The 18237-nt window shown below is 56.8% G+C and overlaps 1 long non-coding RNA gene across 1 annotated transcript; it reads right to left on the bottom strand.

Annotated features, from left to right (window-relative positions):
* Positions 1-585: 585 nt before the first annotated feature.
* On the bottom strand, positions 586-15490 carry LOC113991957. The gene is made up of 3 exons (XR_003542114.2): positions 15447-15490; positions 1534-1608; positions 586-670 (listed from the first exon to the last, which is right to left on the bottom strand). It is a non-coding gene; the product is annotated as an uncharacterized LOC113991957 (long non-coding RNA).
* Between the last annotated feature and the right edge of the window lie 2747 nt (positions 15491-18237).

The following is an 18237-nucleotide window of genomic DNA, read 5'->3' as shown; positions in this document are numbered from 1 at the left end:
CCCACCAGTGCTGTCCTTCACTGCCAAGGATCCGCTCCAGGCACGAGCACCACGACCCCGGGGAAGATGCTCCCGGTGACCCTCCTCCCACTGGGATGGAGCTGGTTTTCCTCAGCTCTCCTTGCACCAGGGCAAGGTCCCTCCCTGCTCCCACGTGCCCAGGGTGCAGCTGCAGGCTCTGGAGTGGGTTTGGCCCGGGTACCCTGTGGGGTGTCACGCAGCAGTGATCGCATGGGGACCTGGGCTCCGTGGGGCTGTTATCCCTCCTCCCCACTCATCCCCTGATTTGAATCTCCCTTTGCAGTGTCAGAATGCCCATATTTTCCAGGAGCATGGAGGGATATGCCCTTCTCATCGCTCTGGATGCCCCAGACCTGAACACATCATTTAGACACCGTGCTTGTGGGAAGAGCCACACTAGAAGGAGACGGGAGCCCGCGGCTTTTTCCCACTCTGATTTTCCCCGAGGGTCCCTTCTGGGACGCACAGCACCCTTTGCATGACCTCCTTTCTCATCCCTCCCCCTCCCAAAGCTATAACAAGGCGTTGCAATAAGTTACAGCGGCAGCTGGGTTAAAAAAAAATGTGCTTTTTCTGAGGCCAGAGCGTCATAAACCCACAATAGGCCGGGCTGAGGGGGACACCCTGCCCCGCCACTCGGCTCCTCAGCCTGTAAAGAAAGATGAAGAAGGAATTAAAGAGCTGTTGGAGGGAGGGACACTCCTCATTATGTCTCCTACGCCGCGGTTTCCAGGGAGACAGCTCCTGGTGCCGCATCCCTCTCCCGTCCTGCTGCGGCCCTTTGGAAGTTACAGTAGCGGCGGCTGCTGTTTTCCCTCTGTTCCCAGCTGTCTGCCAGGCGCTCTCCCAGGGGCTCTGGCCCAAGGTGGGCCTTGACACCATATGGAAGGGGGGGAAAAAATGCCCCCCTGGTACATACGAGAGAAGGAGAGGGAGGTGGAGTTCATGTTCCAGCCTGGAGAGGCTGGGATGCACTGCTGGCCTCAAGTACGGATAAACTGGGCTTTGGATTTTCTCTATAAACGCAGGGAAGTTGCAAAGAAGCTCAGGAATATTTGGGGAGTCATTAAAATGCCCGTAGATCAGATCATGTGCTCTGATATGTGATTTTTTTTTTGAAGAATAGCCAGTGGGAAGCACACAGCCCTGTCCAGTGAGCCAGAGCTCCTCCAGCAAACGTGTCCCAGCTGGCAGCAAGAGAGGGACAGTGTCCCAGGAGTCAGAGTCAGGGGTCCTGCAGGCTCTCTCACCCTCCACATCCTCACTGCATCTATGCAAAGTGCATCTCTCCATGTTTCTGGATGTACAGGAAAAGACAAGTGAGGCTTCCAGGAGCCCACGGACGAGGAGCAGGTCACGTGGAATCACGGAATGGTTTGGGTTGGAAGGGACCTTAAAGGCCATCTTGTTCCAAACAACCTTCCACTATAGGTCTCACATCCTGTGGGAAAGGTGTAAAAGGGCATCCCTGTGCTCAGGAAAACACTGAAAGATTCACAAATCTACACCCACCTGAGTTCTGAGCGTGCTGGTTTGAGCAACAACTGCCACCAAGTGCCTGTTGTGCAGGCAAATCCAGGGCCCTGCCTGAAAACACAGAAAGCCATAAAAGGCATTAATTAAATGTTAATTAAGTGTGATTTACTGTTGTTTTGTTTTCCTCTGGGTCCCCCCAAGTGCCAGTGCATTGGTTTGAGCTGCCTGTGTGGTGTTATTCCAGATGCCTGGAAGCAGCAGAGTCGCCAGTGGTTGCTGGTGTGTCCTGGGTTTGGTTTTGTATCTGTTCATGGGGAAGAGACATCCAGAGTTACAGCTGAGCTCTGACTCCTCCATCACATGCAGAGGCTCGGGAATACACTCTGGAGAAGGGCACTCCAGAGCCCTGCTTGGGATTTATTGCTTATTGCTTTGGGGGCTGGAATCTCCCGCACCCACTGAAGGGGGGAATCCTTAGGGGGATCCCAGGCAGCCCCCACCCCCTCCATCCACCCCTGGCACCTCTCCTGCAGCTGCCACCAGGAAGAACCACAGCTCCCAGCCCGGCCAAGCAGAGCACAGGATCCCCAGACGGCCTCCCGGGCCAATTCCTTCACACCTGAGCACCCATCAGCTCGTGCATGAACACCCCCTTTGCACACGCATGAGAGCCCAGCAGCTTCCTGCATGGCCACCCAGCTAATTTATGCATGAGGGCCCAATTAGCACACGCTCAGCACCTGATTAGTCTCACTATTAACTCATGTTTGATTGCTCCATCACATGAGCACCCAATGAGTTCACAAGTGAGCTGTTTGCTCCCCACTGGAACACGGGTGGGTGCGCCCTGGCGTCACACCTGATCACACCCGACTAATTTATGCATGGGTGCCGAGTTAATTTATGCACGAGCATCACATCCCTTGTGCATGAGCTCCCAATTAATTCATGCATGGCCGGCCGATTAATTTATGCATGAGCACCCAATTGCACGAGGCATGAGCACCCGATTAATTTATGCATGAGTGTCCAACTCCTTCATGCATGGACACCCAATTAATTTATGCATGGGTGCTCAATTAATTTATGCATGGACACCCAATTAATTTATGCATGGGCACCCAATTAATTTATGTATGGGCACCCAACTAATTTATTTGTGGATGCTCAATTAATTTATGCATGAGCAACCAATTAATTTATGCGTGGGTGCTCAATTAATTTATGCATGGGCACCCAATTACTTCACACACCCTCTCCTGAGAGGAGAAGTTTTGCTGAGCCAAAGGCTGAGCCGTGGTGGCCACCAAAGGGGTCACTGGAAGGAGAATAGGAGTGAAGGGTGACAGCAGAAGGCCACTGGAGGAGAAAAAAAGGTGCAGGGAAAATGGAGATGAAGATACTAAAACAAGGAAGAACGAGAGAGGACGGAGGAGGGAAATTCAGGGATAGCAGAGGAGGGGATAAAGAGCTGTGCCAAGTGTTCCCCATCTTGTCCTGTAAGCTGATCTGGTGGAGGCAGGTATTTACAGGACAGGCTCAGCTTTCCCAGCTTGTTCCCAGTCTTGGCACAAAGGCCACGAGTAGACGGAGAAGAAGGGCCAGAGAATGGCAACAGGGCCCATGAAAGCCCCCGACAAACCCCATTGAGGTGGCGGCCCTGTTCCCATCTGTCAGCAGCCACTCAGTGAAAGGGTGTGAAGGGGAGGGGGGCAGGCGGTGTGAATCAAGGGCTGACACAAAGAGGAAGAGACTGATTATGCTGTTATTTCTCCACTTTCAAACCCCATTAGGGGACATGCCGGGCTTTTCTCAGGGTCTTTGGGATGCTTAAGCTGCCCATTTAGCAGCGGGAACGGTCCAATTAAAAGAAAGACAAAGGAGGAGCCCAGCCTGTCTTAATTGAAATGGGTTTCAGTCTAATGAGGATTAGGTTCAAGAACAGACCTAAGGGAGCAATCCAATACCCATTACCCTCCTGGACTGTACCACCGCGGGCTGCTGGCCCTGCTGCCGGCCTTTTCACCAGCACACAGCCTGGCACGACAGCCCGGGGTGGTGGCAGCAGAGCAGCCCCTCGCCCACAGCGAGGGCAGCTCCTTCCCCAGCCACCGGCCCCGGGGCCAGCAGCCCAGGCCTGCAGGATTCGCTCTTGCCCGGATATTTGGAGGTGAACATCCTGAATTTAGCCATCCCAGCGCTGGACACGCTGTGCTTAGCAGGGAGGAGGGCAGTGGGCTCCAACAAGGAGCGTTACCCACCTCCTCTTGCATCCTGCCAGCTCCCCCTGAAGCTTCTGGGAACCTCACTAGGGGGCAGTTGCTTTGGAATCTGGAATTAAAAGCTGGAAAAGACCTCTAAGATCACTGAATGCAACCATGAACCCAGCACAGTGTTCACCACTGAACCACGTCCCCAAGTGCCACCTTCACAGTTGCTTAAATGCTTCCAGGGATGGTGATTCCACCACTGCCCTGAGCAGTCTGTTCCAAAGCCTGACCATCCTTGTAGTGAAAAAGATTTTCCTAATATCTAATCCAAACCTCACCTGCTGCAACTTGAGGCCTCTCATCCTATTGCTTGTTCCCTGGGAGCAGAGCCTGACCCCCCCCTCCCCAGCTCCCCCTTCCTGTCAGGGAGTTGCAGAGTCAGAAGGTCCCCCCTGAGCCTCCTTTTCTCCAGGCTGAGCCCCCCCAGCTCCTCACAGGATACTCCAAACCCTTCCCCAGCTCCTTTCCCTTCCCTGGACACGCTCCAGCCCCTCAAAGTCTTTCTTGTCATGAGGGGCCCAAAATTATCCCAGGATTTGAGGTGGTACCTCACCAGTGCCCAGCACAGGGGGACAGTCACTGCCCTGCTCCTGCTGGCTGCACTATTTTGGATACAAGCCATGGGCCTCTCCCACCAGGCAGCTTTCCACTGAGCAGCAGGGACACCCCAAGCCCTCTGCCACACGGTGCCACCCCAGGATCCCTTGCCTGGAGCTGCCAAGCCTGGTGGTGTGGGAGAACCCCCTGCCCAGGGGGCATTTCCACCCCCACACCACCTCCCAGAGGGTTTCTCCCCTTGGTCTTGTTCCTGCCACTGCAGCACTGACCTCAGCTCCATCCCCAGTGCCAGCTCCATCCATCCCCATCCCCATCCCCGACTCCATCCATCCCCATCCCCGACTCCATCCATCCCCACCCTCAGCTCTATCCCCATCCCTGACTCCATCCATCCCCATCCCCGACTCCATCCATCCCCATCCCCGACTCCATCCCTCCCCATCCTCAGCTCCATCCCCATCCCGGCTCCATCCCTTCCCATCTCTGGCTTCATCCCCATCCCGGCTCCATCCCTCCATCCCCATCCTGGGTCCATCCCCAGCTCCATCCCTCCCCAGCCCCGGCTCCATCCATCCCCATCCCAGCTCCATCCATCCCCATCCCAGCTCCATCCATCCCCATCCCAGCTCTACCCAACCCCATCCCAGCTCCATCCATCTCCATCTCCGGCTGCATCCCTCCCCATCCCCATCCCGGCTCCATCGCCATCCCGAGCCCCGGTGCCACGCGGGGGCACTCGCGGCCCGGCCACGCCGCCGGAGCGGCTCGGGAACGGCTCGGGGGGTCGGGCAGCCCCGCAGAGCCCAGCCCGCGATCCCAGCCTGGGATGAATCCAACCCCCCGCAAGCCGGGAGCGAGCTGTGGCCGGCCCTGCAGAGGGACCCCGGTTCCCGGCCCCGCCGGGAGGCTGGAGGGAACCCTCAGCGTGGGATGATGCAGCTGCTTCCCGCGTGGGACCCTCAGAAGCCGCTTGTGTTCTCATTGCGTTCCAAACGCAGCGAGCGGCGGGGAGGGGGTGGCCGCAGCTCCCACCCGGAGAGGGGCTCCTGATCCGGGCTGGAATGGGGCTGCTCCCACACCCTGTGCTCGTGGAGCCCCAGGGGAAACTGGAGCTCCCCTGCTGATCCCTCCCTGCCCGCTCAGGCCAGCAGCAGTTCGTGGCTGGCAGGAGCTGATACTCTGCAGCCAGAACAAGAAGGGCAGAACCTTCTTATTGCTAATGAGTCACTTCATTCTGCTGGTGTGGAGCAGCACAGGTCCGACACCGGCAGCAGCATCACCAGTGCCCGAGCTGAGCATCTCAGAGCTGCTCCCTCCAAAGCATCTGTTCCTCTCATCCCACACCTCCCCTTCCCCACACCTGCCCCTCCATCCTCTCGCTGGCAGCTGCCGAGTGAATTTGCGAGGACCCAGAGCTCTCCAGAGCCTCAGGAAGCGAGGCTTTAGGGATCATCTGGATTCTTGTGCACTTCACCTCTCAGCTGCCAGGAGCTGGGAGGCTGGGAGCAAGCATCAGGCTGGGCAAGCCTGGGAGGCAGCTGGGCTGAGGGATGCATGATATTTTCCATTTTCTCATCTGAATTACGAGCTCCAATAAATAACGCTGGAAATCTCACATAGAGCGAGCGCTGGCCTCCCAGGTATCCCACGGTTTGAGTCAACAGAGGTGGAAGCAGGTGGCATTCCCAATCTATCATTTCCTGGCGGGGAGGGGGGGGGATTTCTCGCAGTGACTGACAAACGGGTCCTTTCTGTTGTCGCCGTTCGTCTCTGTCAGCCCTCCCTTATCAGCGCTTTGCTGGGTCTCTCTCTGCCTCCCCCCAGCATTAATCATTCCGGGGATGCTGCCCACGCCTCTGCTGGAACCAGGTCGTGAAACTCTCATCCCACCCACTTCACCACAACCCAGCTCCAGTCACGTTTCAGCCTCCGGCAAACCCATGTGGGGCTCGGCGGGATGTTCTGGCCGCTCTTTTAACCCGCTCTGCCCCGGGGCCGGCAGCCGGTCCCCTCTGCCCCCGCCGGGGGGGCTCCTGCGGGTGGGAGAGGGCCAGCCCAGCTCCGGGGTGGGCAGGAATCCCGTCCCCACACGGAGCCACCGGCCCTGCCGCCTCCGCCCCGCAGCCAGGCAGGCTGCTGGAAAGGCTGCGGCCAGACTACAAGTGATTATTGTCTCTGCGTGTGGCCACGAAACGCGTCTGAGGCTGCTGCCTGCTAAGGAGCTGCAAACACAGGGCTGCAGGCAGGGCTGCGGTGGAAGAGCAGGCTTGCCAGGACCTCCCGGGGCTGAGAAGGGAGGGAGATGCTCCGGGGTCACCAGTGGTTATCTGGGATAAGGATATGCCAAAGCTGGCAGCTGCCTGAGCCCCCCCTGCTCTTTCTCCTCCCTGTCCTGGCAGTGGGTTCGGGGTCCCAGCTCTGCTGGGAGGAGTGTGCCAGGGGTGGATGGTGCAGGAAGCCTCTGTGGGTACAATGGGGCTGCTTTAGCACCCAGAGGTCTCTGCCAGTGAGAAAAGGTCACAAAGATGCAAAGGGCGTGCCCAGAGGATCCTGGGCCGCTCTTCCCCCTTCCCTGGTGGGACCTGTGTGTGACCTCCCTGATTTCTGGTGACCTGGCAGCTCTCTGTGGCCCCAGCACTTCTTCCTGTCCTCCTCAGGGGAAAATCCCCTCCCTCAGGTCAGGGGATAAACAGAGGGAGGAAGCCAAGGCATTCTCACCTGGGCCTGGGCCCCCTCTGGAGTGGGAGCTGGAAAATGAGATTAAAAGTAGTGATTTGCTTTCCCATGCTGAGAGGAAAATAGGGACAAGGGATTAGCCCCAAGAGTGAACATGTCACACCACACCTGCTGCCGCATGGCCAGCAGTGCCAGAGCAAGGGATGGGGCCAGGATTACCCCCTCATCCCAGCCCTTCCACCCTCCCACTGGTGGGTCTTGCACTCCGTGGTCCCACACAGCACAGGGCAATGCCACAGAGTTTCTGGGGCATGACCTTCCTATGGTGCTGGACACTGGATCCCAGCATGTCCACACTGGGAACGAGACTTTGGGACAGGCTGCCACAGCACTGCCTCCTCCCAGCTCAGGATGAAGGCTGGAAAGACAAAAATACCACGGAAGTGGGAGGAAACACTGAATTTTAGACTCTTGTGCTGCTCCAGGGCTGAATGGAGCCACAGATGCAATTCCAGGCGAGCTGGGTCCAGACCACGACCCTGTGGCCCAGGCTTTGCTTGGGACAGTGGAGGGAAGTGAGGCTCCTGATGGCAAAAACACTTTCATCACATCCCTGATCCCAAATTCTTCTCCTGCCTATTTATCTGGCCAGCAGACAGGGCCAGCAGCGTTCCCAAGCACACGGGAAGGCCTGGATAATGTCTCTTTCCAAAGCGGGTATCAGGCTTTGCATTAAAATACAGCAAGAAGCTGAGAAAGGGCAATAAAAGAAGATGAATGATGTGCAGGTGCTGGCTGGGATCCCCTGGAATGAGCTGCACTAAGTCCCCAGCTCCTCTCACCATCCTGTGTGCTTTTCCCACTGGCTTCTTTAGCAGGGAATTATTTTTTATTTTTTTTTTAAGTGTGTGGCTCGTGCTCTGAACACGCTGGGAAATTCCATCCTCTGGTCCCACGTTAATGGATCCAGCTGCAAAGATACTGAACGTTCTGGCCCAGGGTTTGCTTGCTCAGATCTGTCTCTCATTTCATTGTTAAACCAAGTGAATTGTGACAGATTTAAAAGTGAGACTCAGAGCAAAGCTTGGTGGGGAAGAACCTGTGGAGGTTTGAAAGATGAGTAGGAAGTAAATGGAGCTGTGGAGCCGAGTTTGTGCTCTACAAAAACTCCGCTTTTTTCCAGACCTATTTTAGTTCCAAACCACTGTGGGTCACAGTCTCTAAATTATAAGTTCAAACTGAAATTTTGAAACTCTAGGACATGGGAACACAGCATCCCTGATAATATGCAGCAGTGCCAGGTGGAGACACTAAATACTGCAAAGAAATGAGACACTCTGCAGCTTTTCCAGAGCATTCCCATCTGCATTGTCATCACGCTGAGCTCTCCCAGCACCCCCATTTCCCTCTGCCTCGTTCCCTGCCTGCTTCCTCCCAGCAGCCGGGAGGGATGCGGGACTGTTCCACAGGGAGCACACACGGGAGCGGGGGGGGCGGAGGGGGGGAGAGCAGGAGAAGAGGAGTTTTTCTCTGAATTTTCCTAGTAGCAGTTAACAAGCCGGCAGCCACGCTCAGGGGGGTGGTTTCAACGCTGATTTCCAGCGCTAACAGCAAAATCCAGCGGATTTTTTCGGAGCAGCCAGCGCGGGCAGGATGCGGCTGCCGCGGCGGGGCTGTGGGATGCGACCATCAAAGGGAGCCTCTCCGCAGGGTGACAGTCCCTGCCTCTGCTCCCCGGGGCCTCCCTGTCCTGCCGCTCCGCTCCCTCCCGGCCCCGCACGCCCGCAGCTCTGCCCACCCGCCCCTCCCCGCAGCCCGCGGGCGAGGGCGAGCCGTGGGAAACCCGGCTGGCTGCCCCACGCCAGGGCATCCTGCCGGCTGCAGGCAGCTCCCATCCCGCCACATCCCGGCAGCCGGCGGCATCCGAGGGCCAGACGCTCCGCCGGGGAAGCGGGCACGGTGCCACCCAAGGCAGCCGCCAGCCGATGGCCAAAGCCGCGGATGCAGCCGCGCTCCCGGCTGGAAAACCGCACGGGCTCGGTCCGTCTGCCCGGCTGCCGGCGAATTAACCCCGCGGGTCCCCGGTGTTGCCCTCAGGGCTGGCACTCGCCGCCCACCCGCGGTTTGCCGAGCAGCTGGGGGGGATTATCAGCTCCCGAGGAAGGCGCACGGGGCGGGAAGGGGTCCTGATCCCATATCGCTGCGGCAGCAGCCCCATCCCTGGTTGCCTGCCAGGCTGGGAGGGCGATGGAAGGGCTGACTCAGCAGCTGGATGGAGCCTGATAATGCGGCGTTATCGCGTATAGACCCGATGTGGCTGATTGTTGTCCTGGCTCCTTTCCAGATCTTGATCCTTGAGGGAGCTGCCGTGACTCACCCGCGGGGCGCGGCGGGAGGAGGTCACACGCTTCCCGCAGCGCGTTCCGGGTGCAGCTTGCCCCTGTTTCAGTAAATGAGTCTAAATTTTATTTATCGCAGCCGCGGTGCGCTGCCTGCCACCCCCAAGCACGCAGCCGTGCTGTCTCTGCCTGCCTGACAGCGACATTCCCAAATGGATGCTGCCACCAGCCCATATTTCAAAGTCGCAGCGCAGGCGCCAGCGGGGGGGGGGTTGTGGGGAGGACCCGGCGGCCACCTCCCTGTTTTCATTTGTGTGGGGATGCTGCGCGTGTCCCTGTGTGACATTTATCACTGAGTGAAGGCAGAGCAGCCCCGCAGCACGTTCTCAGCCCTCTGGAGCGTCTCAGAGGGGTCTTGTCTCCTCCTGCACGTCCTTTCTGCTCGCTGGTGGGTGTTTGTCCGGTGGCTGGCTGCCCTCCAGGCAGTGTTTGTGTCTTCAGAAGGGAGAGAGACACGCAGAAATCCTTGGCCTGGTGAAAGCACAGAGCCTCTCCGGTGGGATTCCCCTCTCAGGAACTCTCACATCAGTATGGCCAAGCAGTCTGGAAGTACTCCCATTTGGATAGCAACTGGCTGACTAGTCAGGAGCAGCTTTGCTGGGAAATTGGTTCCTCCACACCTTCTCAGAGGGGGCAATACCTCCCTCTGCACCTTGCACCGCTGAATCCACACCCTGATACCCCTCTTGGTGGCCCTGTGGCTCCTGAGATGCAGCCAGCTTGGAAACTCCCCTGGGATGCCCTGGGGAGAAAACCTTTCCAGGAAGGCTGGTACTCACAGCCCCTTCCCTCCTGCCCTTTTTCCCACGGGGTGAGATGGGTTTTTTTCATGTGCTGAGCACATTCCTGCTGCTTCCTTATCAAATTTCATCTCATCGATCAGAGGGAGGACTGGCAGCCAAGCTCCATTTCTCCTTAATGCATTCCTGGTGGAGGAAAGTGTCCAAGCAGGAGGTGCCCAGCTGGGGCCTCCCTGGTGCCCTGGCTCTGCTCCACACCCCCCTCCATGCCCACCTACTCCTGCATGTGCCAGGTAGGGCAGCTGACACCTCTTCATCATATCAGAGAATCATGGAATGGTTTGGGTTGGAAGGGGCCTTAAAAACCATCTCCTTCCAAAACCCCTTGCCATGGGCAGGGGCACCTTCCACTAGCCCAGGTTGCTCCAAGCCATGTCCAACCTGGCCTTGGGCACTTCCAGGGATCCAGGGGCAGCCACAGCTTCTCTGGGCAACCTCTGCCAGGGCCTCACAGGGAAGAATTTCCTCCTGATCTCTAATCTAAACCTGCCCTCTGTCAGTGTGAAGCCATTCCCCCTTGTCCTGGCACTACAGGCCCCTGTAAATAGTCTCTCTCCATCCTTCTTGTAGCTCCTTCAGGCACTGCAAGGCCACAATCGGGTCACCTCGAAGCCTTCTCTTCTCCAGGCTGTACAATCCCAATTTCCCAGCCTTTCCTCACAGCAGAGCTGCTCCAGCCCTCTCTGATCAACTGGGGTTGCTTCCTCTGGACTTGCAGCTCCACATCCTCCCTGTCTTGGGACCCCAGAGCTGGAGGCAGCTCTGCAGGGGAGTCTCAGCTCAGCAGAGCAAAGGGGCAGAATCACCTCCCTCGACCTGGTGGCCACATCCTGGCCCCGTGTGGCAGAACTGCCTGGAAGTGCCAACCCTGAAAAGTTCCTATCGATACACAATTACCGTGCTCCCTCTTATCCTTTCTGTCCAGCTCCATGTGGGATGCTGAGCTCAGGGAAGTCTAAAGGGGGCTCGAGGCAGTGCTGGCAGTCTGGGAAAATGGGTTCTGCCTCCCAGAGTGGCCTCTGTGAACTGCTGCTGGGGAAGCCACAAACCAACCCCTCGAAGCCCCTCTGGGCTCACTCAGGGGATCTGTTCGGTCTCCCCAGAATGGACACAGCTCCCCAGAGAGCTCTTTGCAAAGCCCATCCCTTTCCCAGCTGGGTCAGCCAGGGTTTCCCACTGCTGCCCTGGGTGAGCCAGGTGCTGGAAGCTCACAGGCAGGAACTTGTCCTCCTGGCCAGCAGAACCTGTCCAGCCCCACGGGGCTGCCTGGCAGGTCAGCAGCTGAATCACCCCCTTTCCAGTTTCGTGCCTGCTGGAGCAGATCTGCAGCACGGGGACGGAGCTGGTCCAGCTTGTTTGAGCATCCCCTCTCAGAAAATCCACCTTTTTTTCTGGGGCTGACACACCCCTGCACCCCATTAGCCAAGTCACTGGGCAGGGTGTGTGGACTGGGCGCGTGGTGTCCCCGGGGACCTCGGGAAGGGCTGCATGTGACACTCGGGGCGTGGGGTGTTGCAAAGACATGATTGCAGAGTTCAAACACGGCCCTGGAGACCACAGAGCCTGGAGGACCAAGCTCAGCACCCCCATTATCTCACACCCAGACGAGCAGGTCCTTTACTGGGACACCTCGGAGGCTTCACTGGGAACAGCCACAGTCGGAGACAGGATGCTGGGATGAGGGTGCTGGAGGGAGGAGCTGAGCAGGCAGGAGTGATGGTGGTCCTCACACTCTGCTAAGCATTATTTTGGATAAACCCTCCTAAAGGAGCTCTTTATTCCCATGCCTTCAAGCTGGGAAAGGCACAGGAGCAGCAAACCATTAGATTGAACAGGGCTGAGCATCACAGGGCCCCCAGGCTCTGGAAAACAAACATTGCAGCCCCAAAGCCAGGGCTGCCATTGGGACAGGAGTCTTTAAAAACCTCAAAGAATCAGTGCCTGATAAAATTTGGGAAATGCAAACCAGATTTGGGAGCGAAGGAGGAGGGGGGAGGTGTTTTTGCATCCGGCATCCCAGGGCAGACGTCATTAGCCAGGAGTGGAACACAGATGTTTGTGTGGCAGGGACAGGAGCTGGGCACTGGCTGTGTGCACAGGGCTTGCCAGGAACAGAAGGAAGGGGAAGGAAAAGGAAAAAGGAAAAGGAAGCTGAAAAGAAAGAAAAGGAAATAGAGAAAAGTCAAATGAAAAGAGAAAGAGAAAAGGAAAAGGAAAAGGAAGGGCCACAAACTCAATGTCAGTCAATCTGCTGCTGCTCCACTGCAGAAACACCTCTCAGGACCCCACTCTGCACAGGTCCAGCCCTTGGGCCACTTTCAGTGACTGCTGAGAGTGAAACTGGCTGTGGGTGAAATTTATTTTGCCCGAACAGGGCAAGATGAGGTGACTCAGCTCTGGGCACTCTTAATACAGGCATCAAGTGGCACCAGCACCTGGTTCCCAGTGCCCTTGGCTGGTCTGGCTGTGGCAGCGTGGCAGGCTCGGTGCTCCCACACCTGCAGGGAGCAGGAAGGGCCGTGTTTCATCCTCACATCCCTGTCACAGGTGTCAGGTTTGGTGCATGAGGCAGCTGCCACCAGAGCAGCAATCCCAGGAGCACAGAGCCTTCTGTGCCTCTGGGCACCATCCAAGGGCTGTCCCTGTGCCTCAGACAACTCCAGCACCTCCCAGTGTGGCTCAGCACCCCCGGGCAGCCCTGATTCCTCTGCCCAGTCCTTCTGAACTTTTTTTGGGCGAGGTGTTTGCAGGGTGGAGGTCTGTCTGCTTCACCATTGTGGGAGCTGCCAAAGCTCAGCCACCAGGGAGGTAAGGACCATCCACTCCAGCTCCTCATCGGTCCTGAGCATCTCAAGAGAAGCCTGGAACTCCCTCAGGGCAGATGACAGCGTTAGTCATGTGTTGCAGAGCGCAGGGAAATTGGTCCTTCGCCTGGGAAAGGGTTTGCAGGGAGGAGCTGATGGGAAATAATGGCTCTAGATCGCTGTGTTTCACGGTGAGGAATGTGTGCTTAGCACGTTCACCAGAGCCCTGTCCTCTGGGAGGAGCTGGATCGCAGGTATCAGTTGTGAAATCAATTAGCAGTCACTGCCCGATGAATGAAATCCCTGAGCACCATCAGCGTCCCGGAGTCCCTGCCCTTGGTCCCCTGGTTGATAACATTGTGTGCTAGGGCTGCCCTGCTGATGGCCCATCCATTCACCCCCTCACTGGCCGGACACGCAAACAGCGGCTGGGAAAAGGTGGGGAAGGCACTCATCCAATATTGGGAGCAGGTGTGAATTGAAGGGTTTAGGTTTCTCCAGATAAGCTCTCATTTCCCAGAAATTTGGCTTTCAACAGCCCAGTCAACCCCTGGTAACACCCCCGGGCAAGGGAAAGGTGCAGGTTCCCTCAAAGGTGCCCTTAGTCCAAACTCCACGTCCATAGAAAAGGCCAATTGCAACGTGTGAACTGCTAATTTGTTCTCAGTGGTGCAGCCGTGGAAGGAATTCCAGCTGAATAAAGTCCTTTCTGCTCTGATTAATTGTCCCCCCCCCCGGTTATGAACAATACAGAACAAAATAGGGATAATATTCATGCTCGGGAAAACGGGGAGGACAGTCACCCAAACGCTGCCATTAACGAGCCCGACTAACCAAAGCTGGTCCTGAATGCATGAAAGTCGTGGAGGAAGTCCTGGGAGGAAGGAATGTCCCCTATTAGCCAAGCTCCCAGCGTCTGGGGCATTACAATAGCGGAGCGATTCCTCGCTCCTCACTGCCTGCTGCTGCCCCGGGTTCAGTGAAATGTCAGCTCAGCATCGACAAACTACAAATTACCAGAGGGCGTGTAGCTCTTTCAGTCCCACTGAACCCTATCAACGGGGAAATAATCGTGTGTCCCCCCGGCTGGCTGGGATGGAGGCACATCCCCGGCGGGATGGACCCGGACCGCTGCCTCCTGCTCCAGGCGAGGGAGGAGGGAGCAGCCCCACCCCGCGACTGCCTGGAGAGCTGGGAGCTTCCCCCTCCCCGGCAAATTTTGGCAGGTATTTCCCAGCCTTTCCAGGTCTTTTCCGACCTTAATGATTCTGTGAAACGCGGGGATGGGAGAGTCAGCCTGGAGGAGCCCACGGCCGGCCAAGTGGCAGCATCTCCAGTGCAGGCTCCAGTTCCCTGCCCCGTGTCAGGAGGGAGCAATTTAATGTGCTTCCCCCCAAAAAAATGTTCAGGCAAACAGAAAGCTCGGTGTGACTTTTGCCCCCCTGCCCCAGCAGCCCTGGAGCTGGTACAAAGCTCAGTCTCACGAGGACGTGGGTGGAAAGGGTTTGGTTTTCCTCGGTCCCGAGATACACTTCGGTTTAATTTCTCCAGAGCATTTGTTTCAGAAGCTGGCAAATATTGGGAAGTGGAATAATAAGGCAATGATAGCTGTTTGCTGTCCTCGTGGGGGTGCTGGGAGAGCAAACCCGCTGGTGATGTTCCCAGGCCAAGCAGATGCTCACTGGGGCAGGTAACAGAGAGACAGACTGGAAAGCTCGGCCAAAATTATCAAGCATTCTCGCAGATGTGGAGTCCCTGAGGGACTGAAATGGTGCCTCTGGCTGTGGTTACCTGCAGGGCACATGCCCATGGGTGGCTGTGTGAGGACTCCAGGCAGCCAGAGCCAGAGCAGTGCCCCTGAGCTGGGTAATGGAAGTGCCCGATTCAGAGCACCCAGGGTAGCTCTCAGGGCTAAGCAAGGCTCCAGGCAAGGAGCTGGTCTCATCAGGGAAGCAAAATACGCTGGCCAGGGTGTTGATACACTTATTTTGCCATTGTCCCTGCAAAAGGAGCTGTAGTGCTTCCCTGCTGCTGGTTTTAAACTAATTACAGTCCCTTTAAAGGGGGAAAATAAAAGGCGCTCCGTTTACTGGGAAGCCTGGTAGCATTTTACAGTCGCTGAGCTTTTAACCACAAACCCCCGTTTCTGCTGCCCCTTCCCCAAACCGCCTGCAGGCTCCGACCTCCACGGCAGGGGAAATATTCCCAGCGGTTGGGAAGGGGTGCAAAGATTGGCCTTTACTTTTAAAGGCTGGTTTTCCAGCACTCTTTCATCCCGTGTGTCCTCCCTGAGCCAGCCCCTCTCCTTGCCCTCACCCATTGTTCTGAGCTGGCTGCTTGTTTTCAAGAGATGCATTTTTAACCGATTGCTGGTATTTCCCCCCCCCATTCACACCCAAAAAGTGCTGAGCTATCTCTTTGCTGCTCTGGGCTGTGTCTCACCTGATCTGTTCCGGGTCTCTGGCTCGCTTGGGGCATGCAAAGGGATGATGTAGGTGGCCATGGATGTGTGATGCTGTGACATCACCCACAGGTGTAGGGCTGAGATGTGCCATCCCCAGGCAAGGAGCACAGATGTCCCTGTGTCCTCCCAAGCCGTGCAGTGGAAGTGGCATTTGAAAGTTGGGAGCAAGTCCTGAACTTGCAGGTGGTACCTGGCGCGGGCAGGATCAGGCTGGACATGACCCAGGTGGTTTTCCCGGCCACTCCTGCTTCCAAGTCAATATGGCAACACACCCCTCACTGTGTTTATGTTGTCTACCCAATTTGCTCCCTATTCCAGCCCTGACACAGCTACAACCATTCTGGAGACCTTGGACAAGAGAGCAGTCACTGGCATGATGCTTGAGCAAAGGCAGAAGGGCTTTCCCCATATTTTCCCACTCTTCCCTCTCCTCTGACCCTTGGAGCCAACTGGTTTGAGTTCATGGTCACTCCCAATGTTGTATTAATGCTTCTCCTACAAGTCATTATGGCAAGTCTCTGGAGACCCAACCCTTGCTGCTCACCCTCGGCCAGGAGAAACCATCAACGGCGTTGAGAAGCTTCAGGGAGTGGGAATGGGAAAGGGAAGGCTTTGTGGGGACACTGGGGAGCTCTGGTCCAGGGCATCCGCCACGCAGAGAGGGCTCTGCCCGCAGCATTCCCATGAGAACGAATTTTCCCTGCCGAAAAACGCCTCGACCTCCCCTCCCCGCCGCCCTCTCCCCTCCTTAATTGGTTCGCGAATGTTAAATGCTTTGGCTCCGCGTTTCAAACCGCTGTCTGGCTGCCGTCGATCCCCGCCTAACCCTCGGAGTTCCCCGGGGCTCCCGGCCCCTCCGGCTCCCCCTCTTTGCCATAGCAGCGATCCCCCGCGGGCACGGCCATTGTGTCCTCCTCCCCCGAGCCCGCAGCACCTGGAGACCTTCTTGTAAAAACTTCATTTGCTGGGGGGAAAGCTTTGATTAAAACAGCCTGGCGGGAGGCTCCCCCCGCTCTCCCGAGTCAATATTGGTTTTGGAACAGATGGGGGTGACGACAGGCCCGGGGGGAAGCGGAGCAGCCAGCGCCGCAGCGCCGGCGGTGCCAGGGATGCTGTGCCTGGATGCCTCTGTCCCAGCGCCCGGGGAGTGGCAGGAGGCCCCTTAGCAGCACTGCCGAGATCAAAGTGGGGCAGCCACGGAGAGGTGGAGCAGCCCCTGTGTGCCTGGAAACCTCCGGGAACAAAAGCATCAAAGTAAATCAAATGAAACTAATTGAAGTGCTTTAACATTAAATAACGAGGGGAAGAGAAGCTTTCATGAAACGCCAGCTTCTTCCCGTCAAAAAAATAAAAATAATAAAAAAAAAAAAATCCAGGGACGTGCTTCCAAGAAAACCAAAGGGACAAGCCCCAACAACAACAACAACAACAACAAAACCCCAAACCCAAACATCTCGCACAAAAGGGCAGGATAATTCCGGCTGGGTGGCTGCACGGTCCCTCCCAAGGCGGATGGAGGCTGCAGGCAGCCCGGACATGCCAGCACGTGGCTTGTTTTCCCAGGCTGCTGCAGTCCCTGGGATGGGGGGGAAGCACCTTCAGCTCACTCCAGGCACTTTACAGGTGGCAGAAGGATGTGTGTGGCTCCGGTGCCCAGCTGTGGGATGCTCCAGGAGCACCAGTGAGGGTGGCTGCTGTGGAGATCCTTGCTGGAATGCAGCACAACTCCGTGCTCCACCTGCCTGGAGCCATGGCTGAGCCTCAGCTCTGCAGGGCATGGGCCTCTCGGGGCTTCTGGGCAACCCTGAATTTGCAACACAAAACTCCAAGAGCTCTGATAATTGCTGGGACTGAAAGTCCAACCTGGGCTCCAGAGGTTCCCAGGACAACCACAGCAGGACTTGCTGTTGCTGGAGAGCAGAGGGAGAACTTTCAAGGCCAGGTTGGACAGGGCTTGGAGCAACCTGGGCTAGTGGAAGGTGTCCCTGCCCATGGCAGGGAGTTGGAATGAGATGATCTTTAAGGTGCCTTCCATCCCAAACCATTCCATGATTCTATAATTCCATGACTTGGCACAGCCACTCTGTGCTGACAGGGAGCAGAGGGCTCCAGCTCACTTTCTCCAGCAGAAGCAAGGATGGATGGACACTAACAGCAGTTTCTCATCCTTCTGGCTTGGGATTTGCATGTTTGCAGTTGCAAAGGCAAAAGGGAGAGTTGGGTTTCCCTCTTTGCTCCCTCAGAGCGGGATGGGAGCTGGATCAGCTGAGAGATCCACACCAACAAGATCCCTCTCCCCTCCCTGATCTCTTGGCTGCTGAGCTCTCTGCCAAGCACCTCCTTTCTCCTTCTGAGAGCCCTGGGAGGCTGGAAGAGAAAGAAGCAGCAGAGATGGACCAGCCCGACCCCACCGAAATGTCCTTGTGAGCCGCTGGCGAAACGGGATTGTGGCCATGATGAAAGAAACCCACATGAAGACAATTAGACTAAATTATGTCCAGTCACAGAAGACAAGTTAGCAGGGAAATGGGAGGCAGCCCGACTCCAGCCAGGCTCAATGTCTGGCTTGCCCCATCGCTGCCACTCATACATCACCGATCAAGGGAAGCCCCTGCAGGTTGTTTTAAACCAGGGCCAGCAGGAGGTTGGGCTAATGAGTAAAATCTGAACATTCCTCAAATTTCCCATCCATCCCGAGTGAGGGGAGGGTGAGGGAGGGGGATGGGGACAAAGTGCTTCTCTCTGGAGAGAGGCTGATCCCAACAGAGG

This window comes from Pipra filicauda, unplaced genomic scaffold, assembly GCF_003945595.2.
Source record: "Pipra filicauda isolate LSUMZ 115617 unplaced genomic scaffold, ASM394559v2 scaffold87_size3191425_pilon, whole genome shotgun sequence".
NCBI lineage: Eukaryota > Metazoa > Chordata > Aves > Passeriformes > Pipridae > Pipra > Pipra filicauda.
Note: the sequence above shows the minus strand (reverse complement) of the source record. Positions and strands in the feature narration are given on the sequence as shown.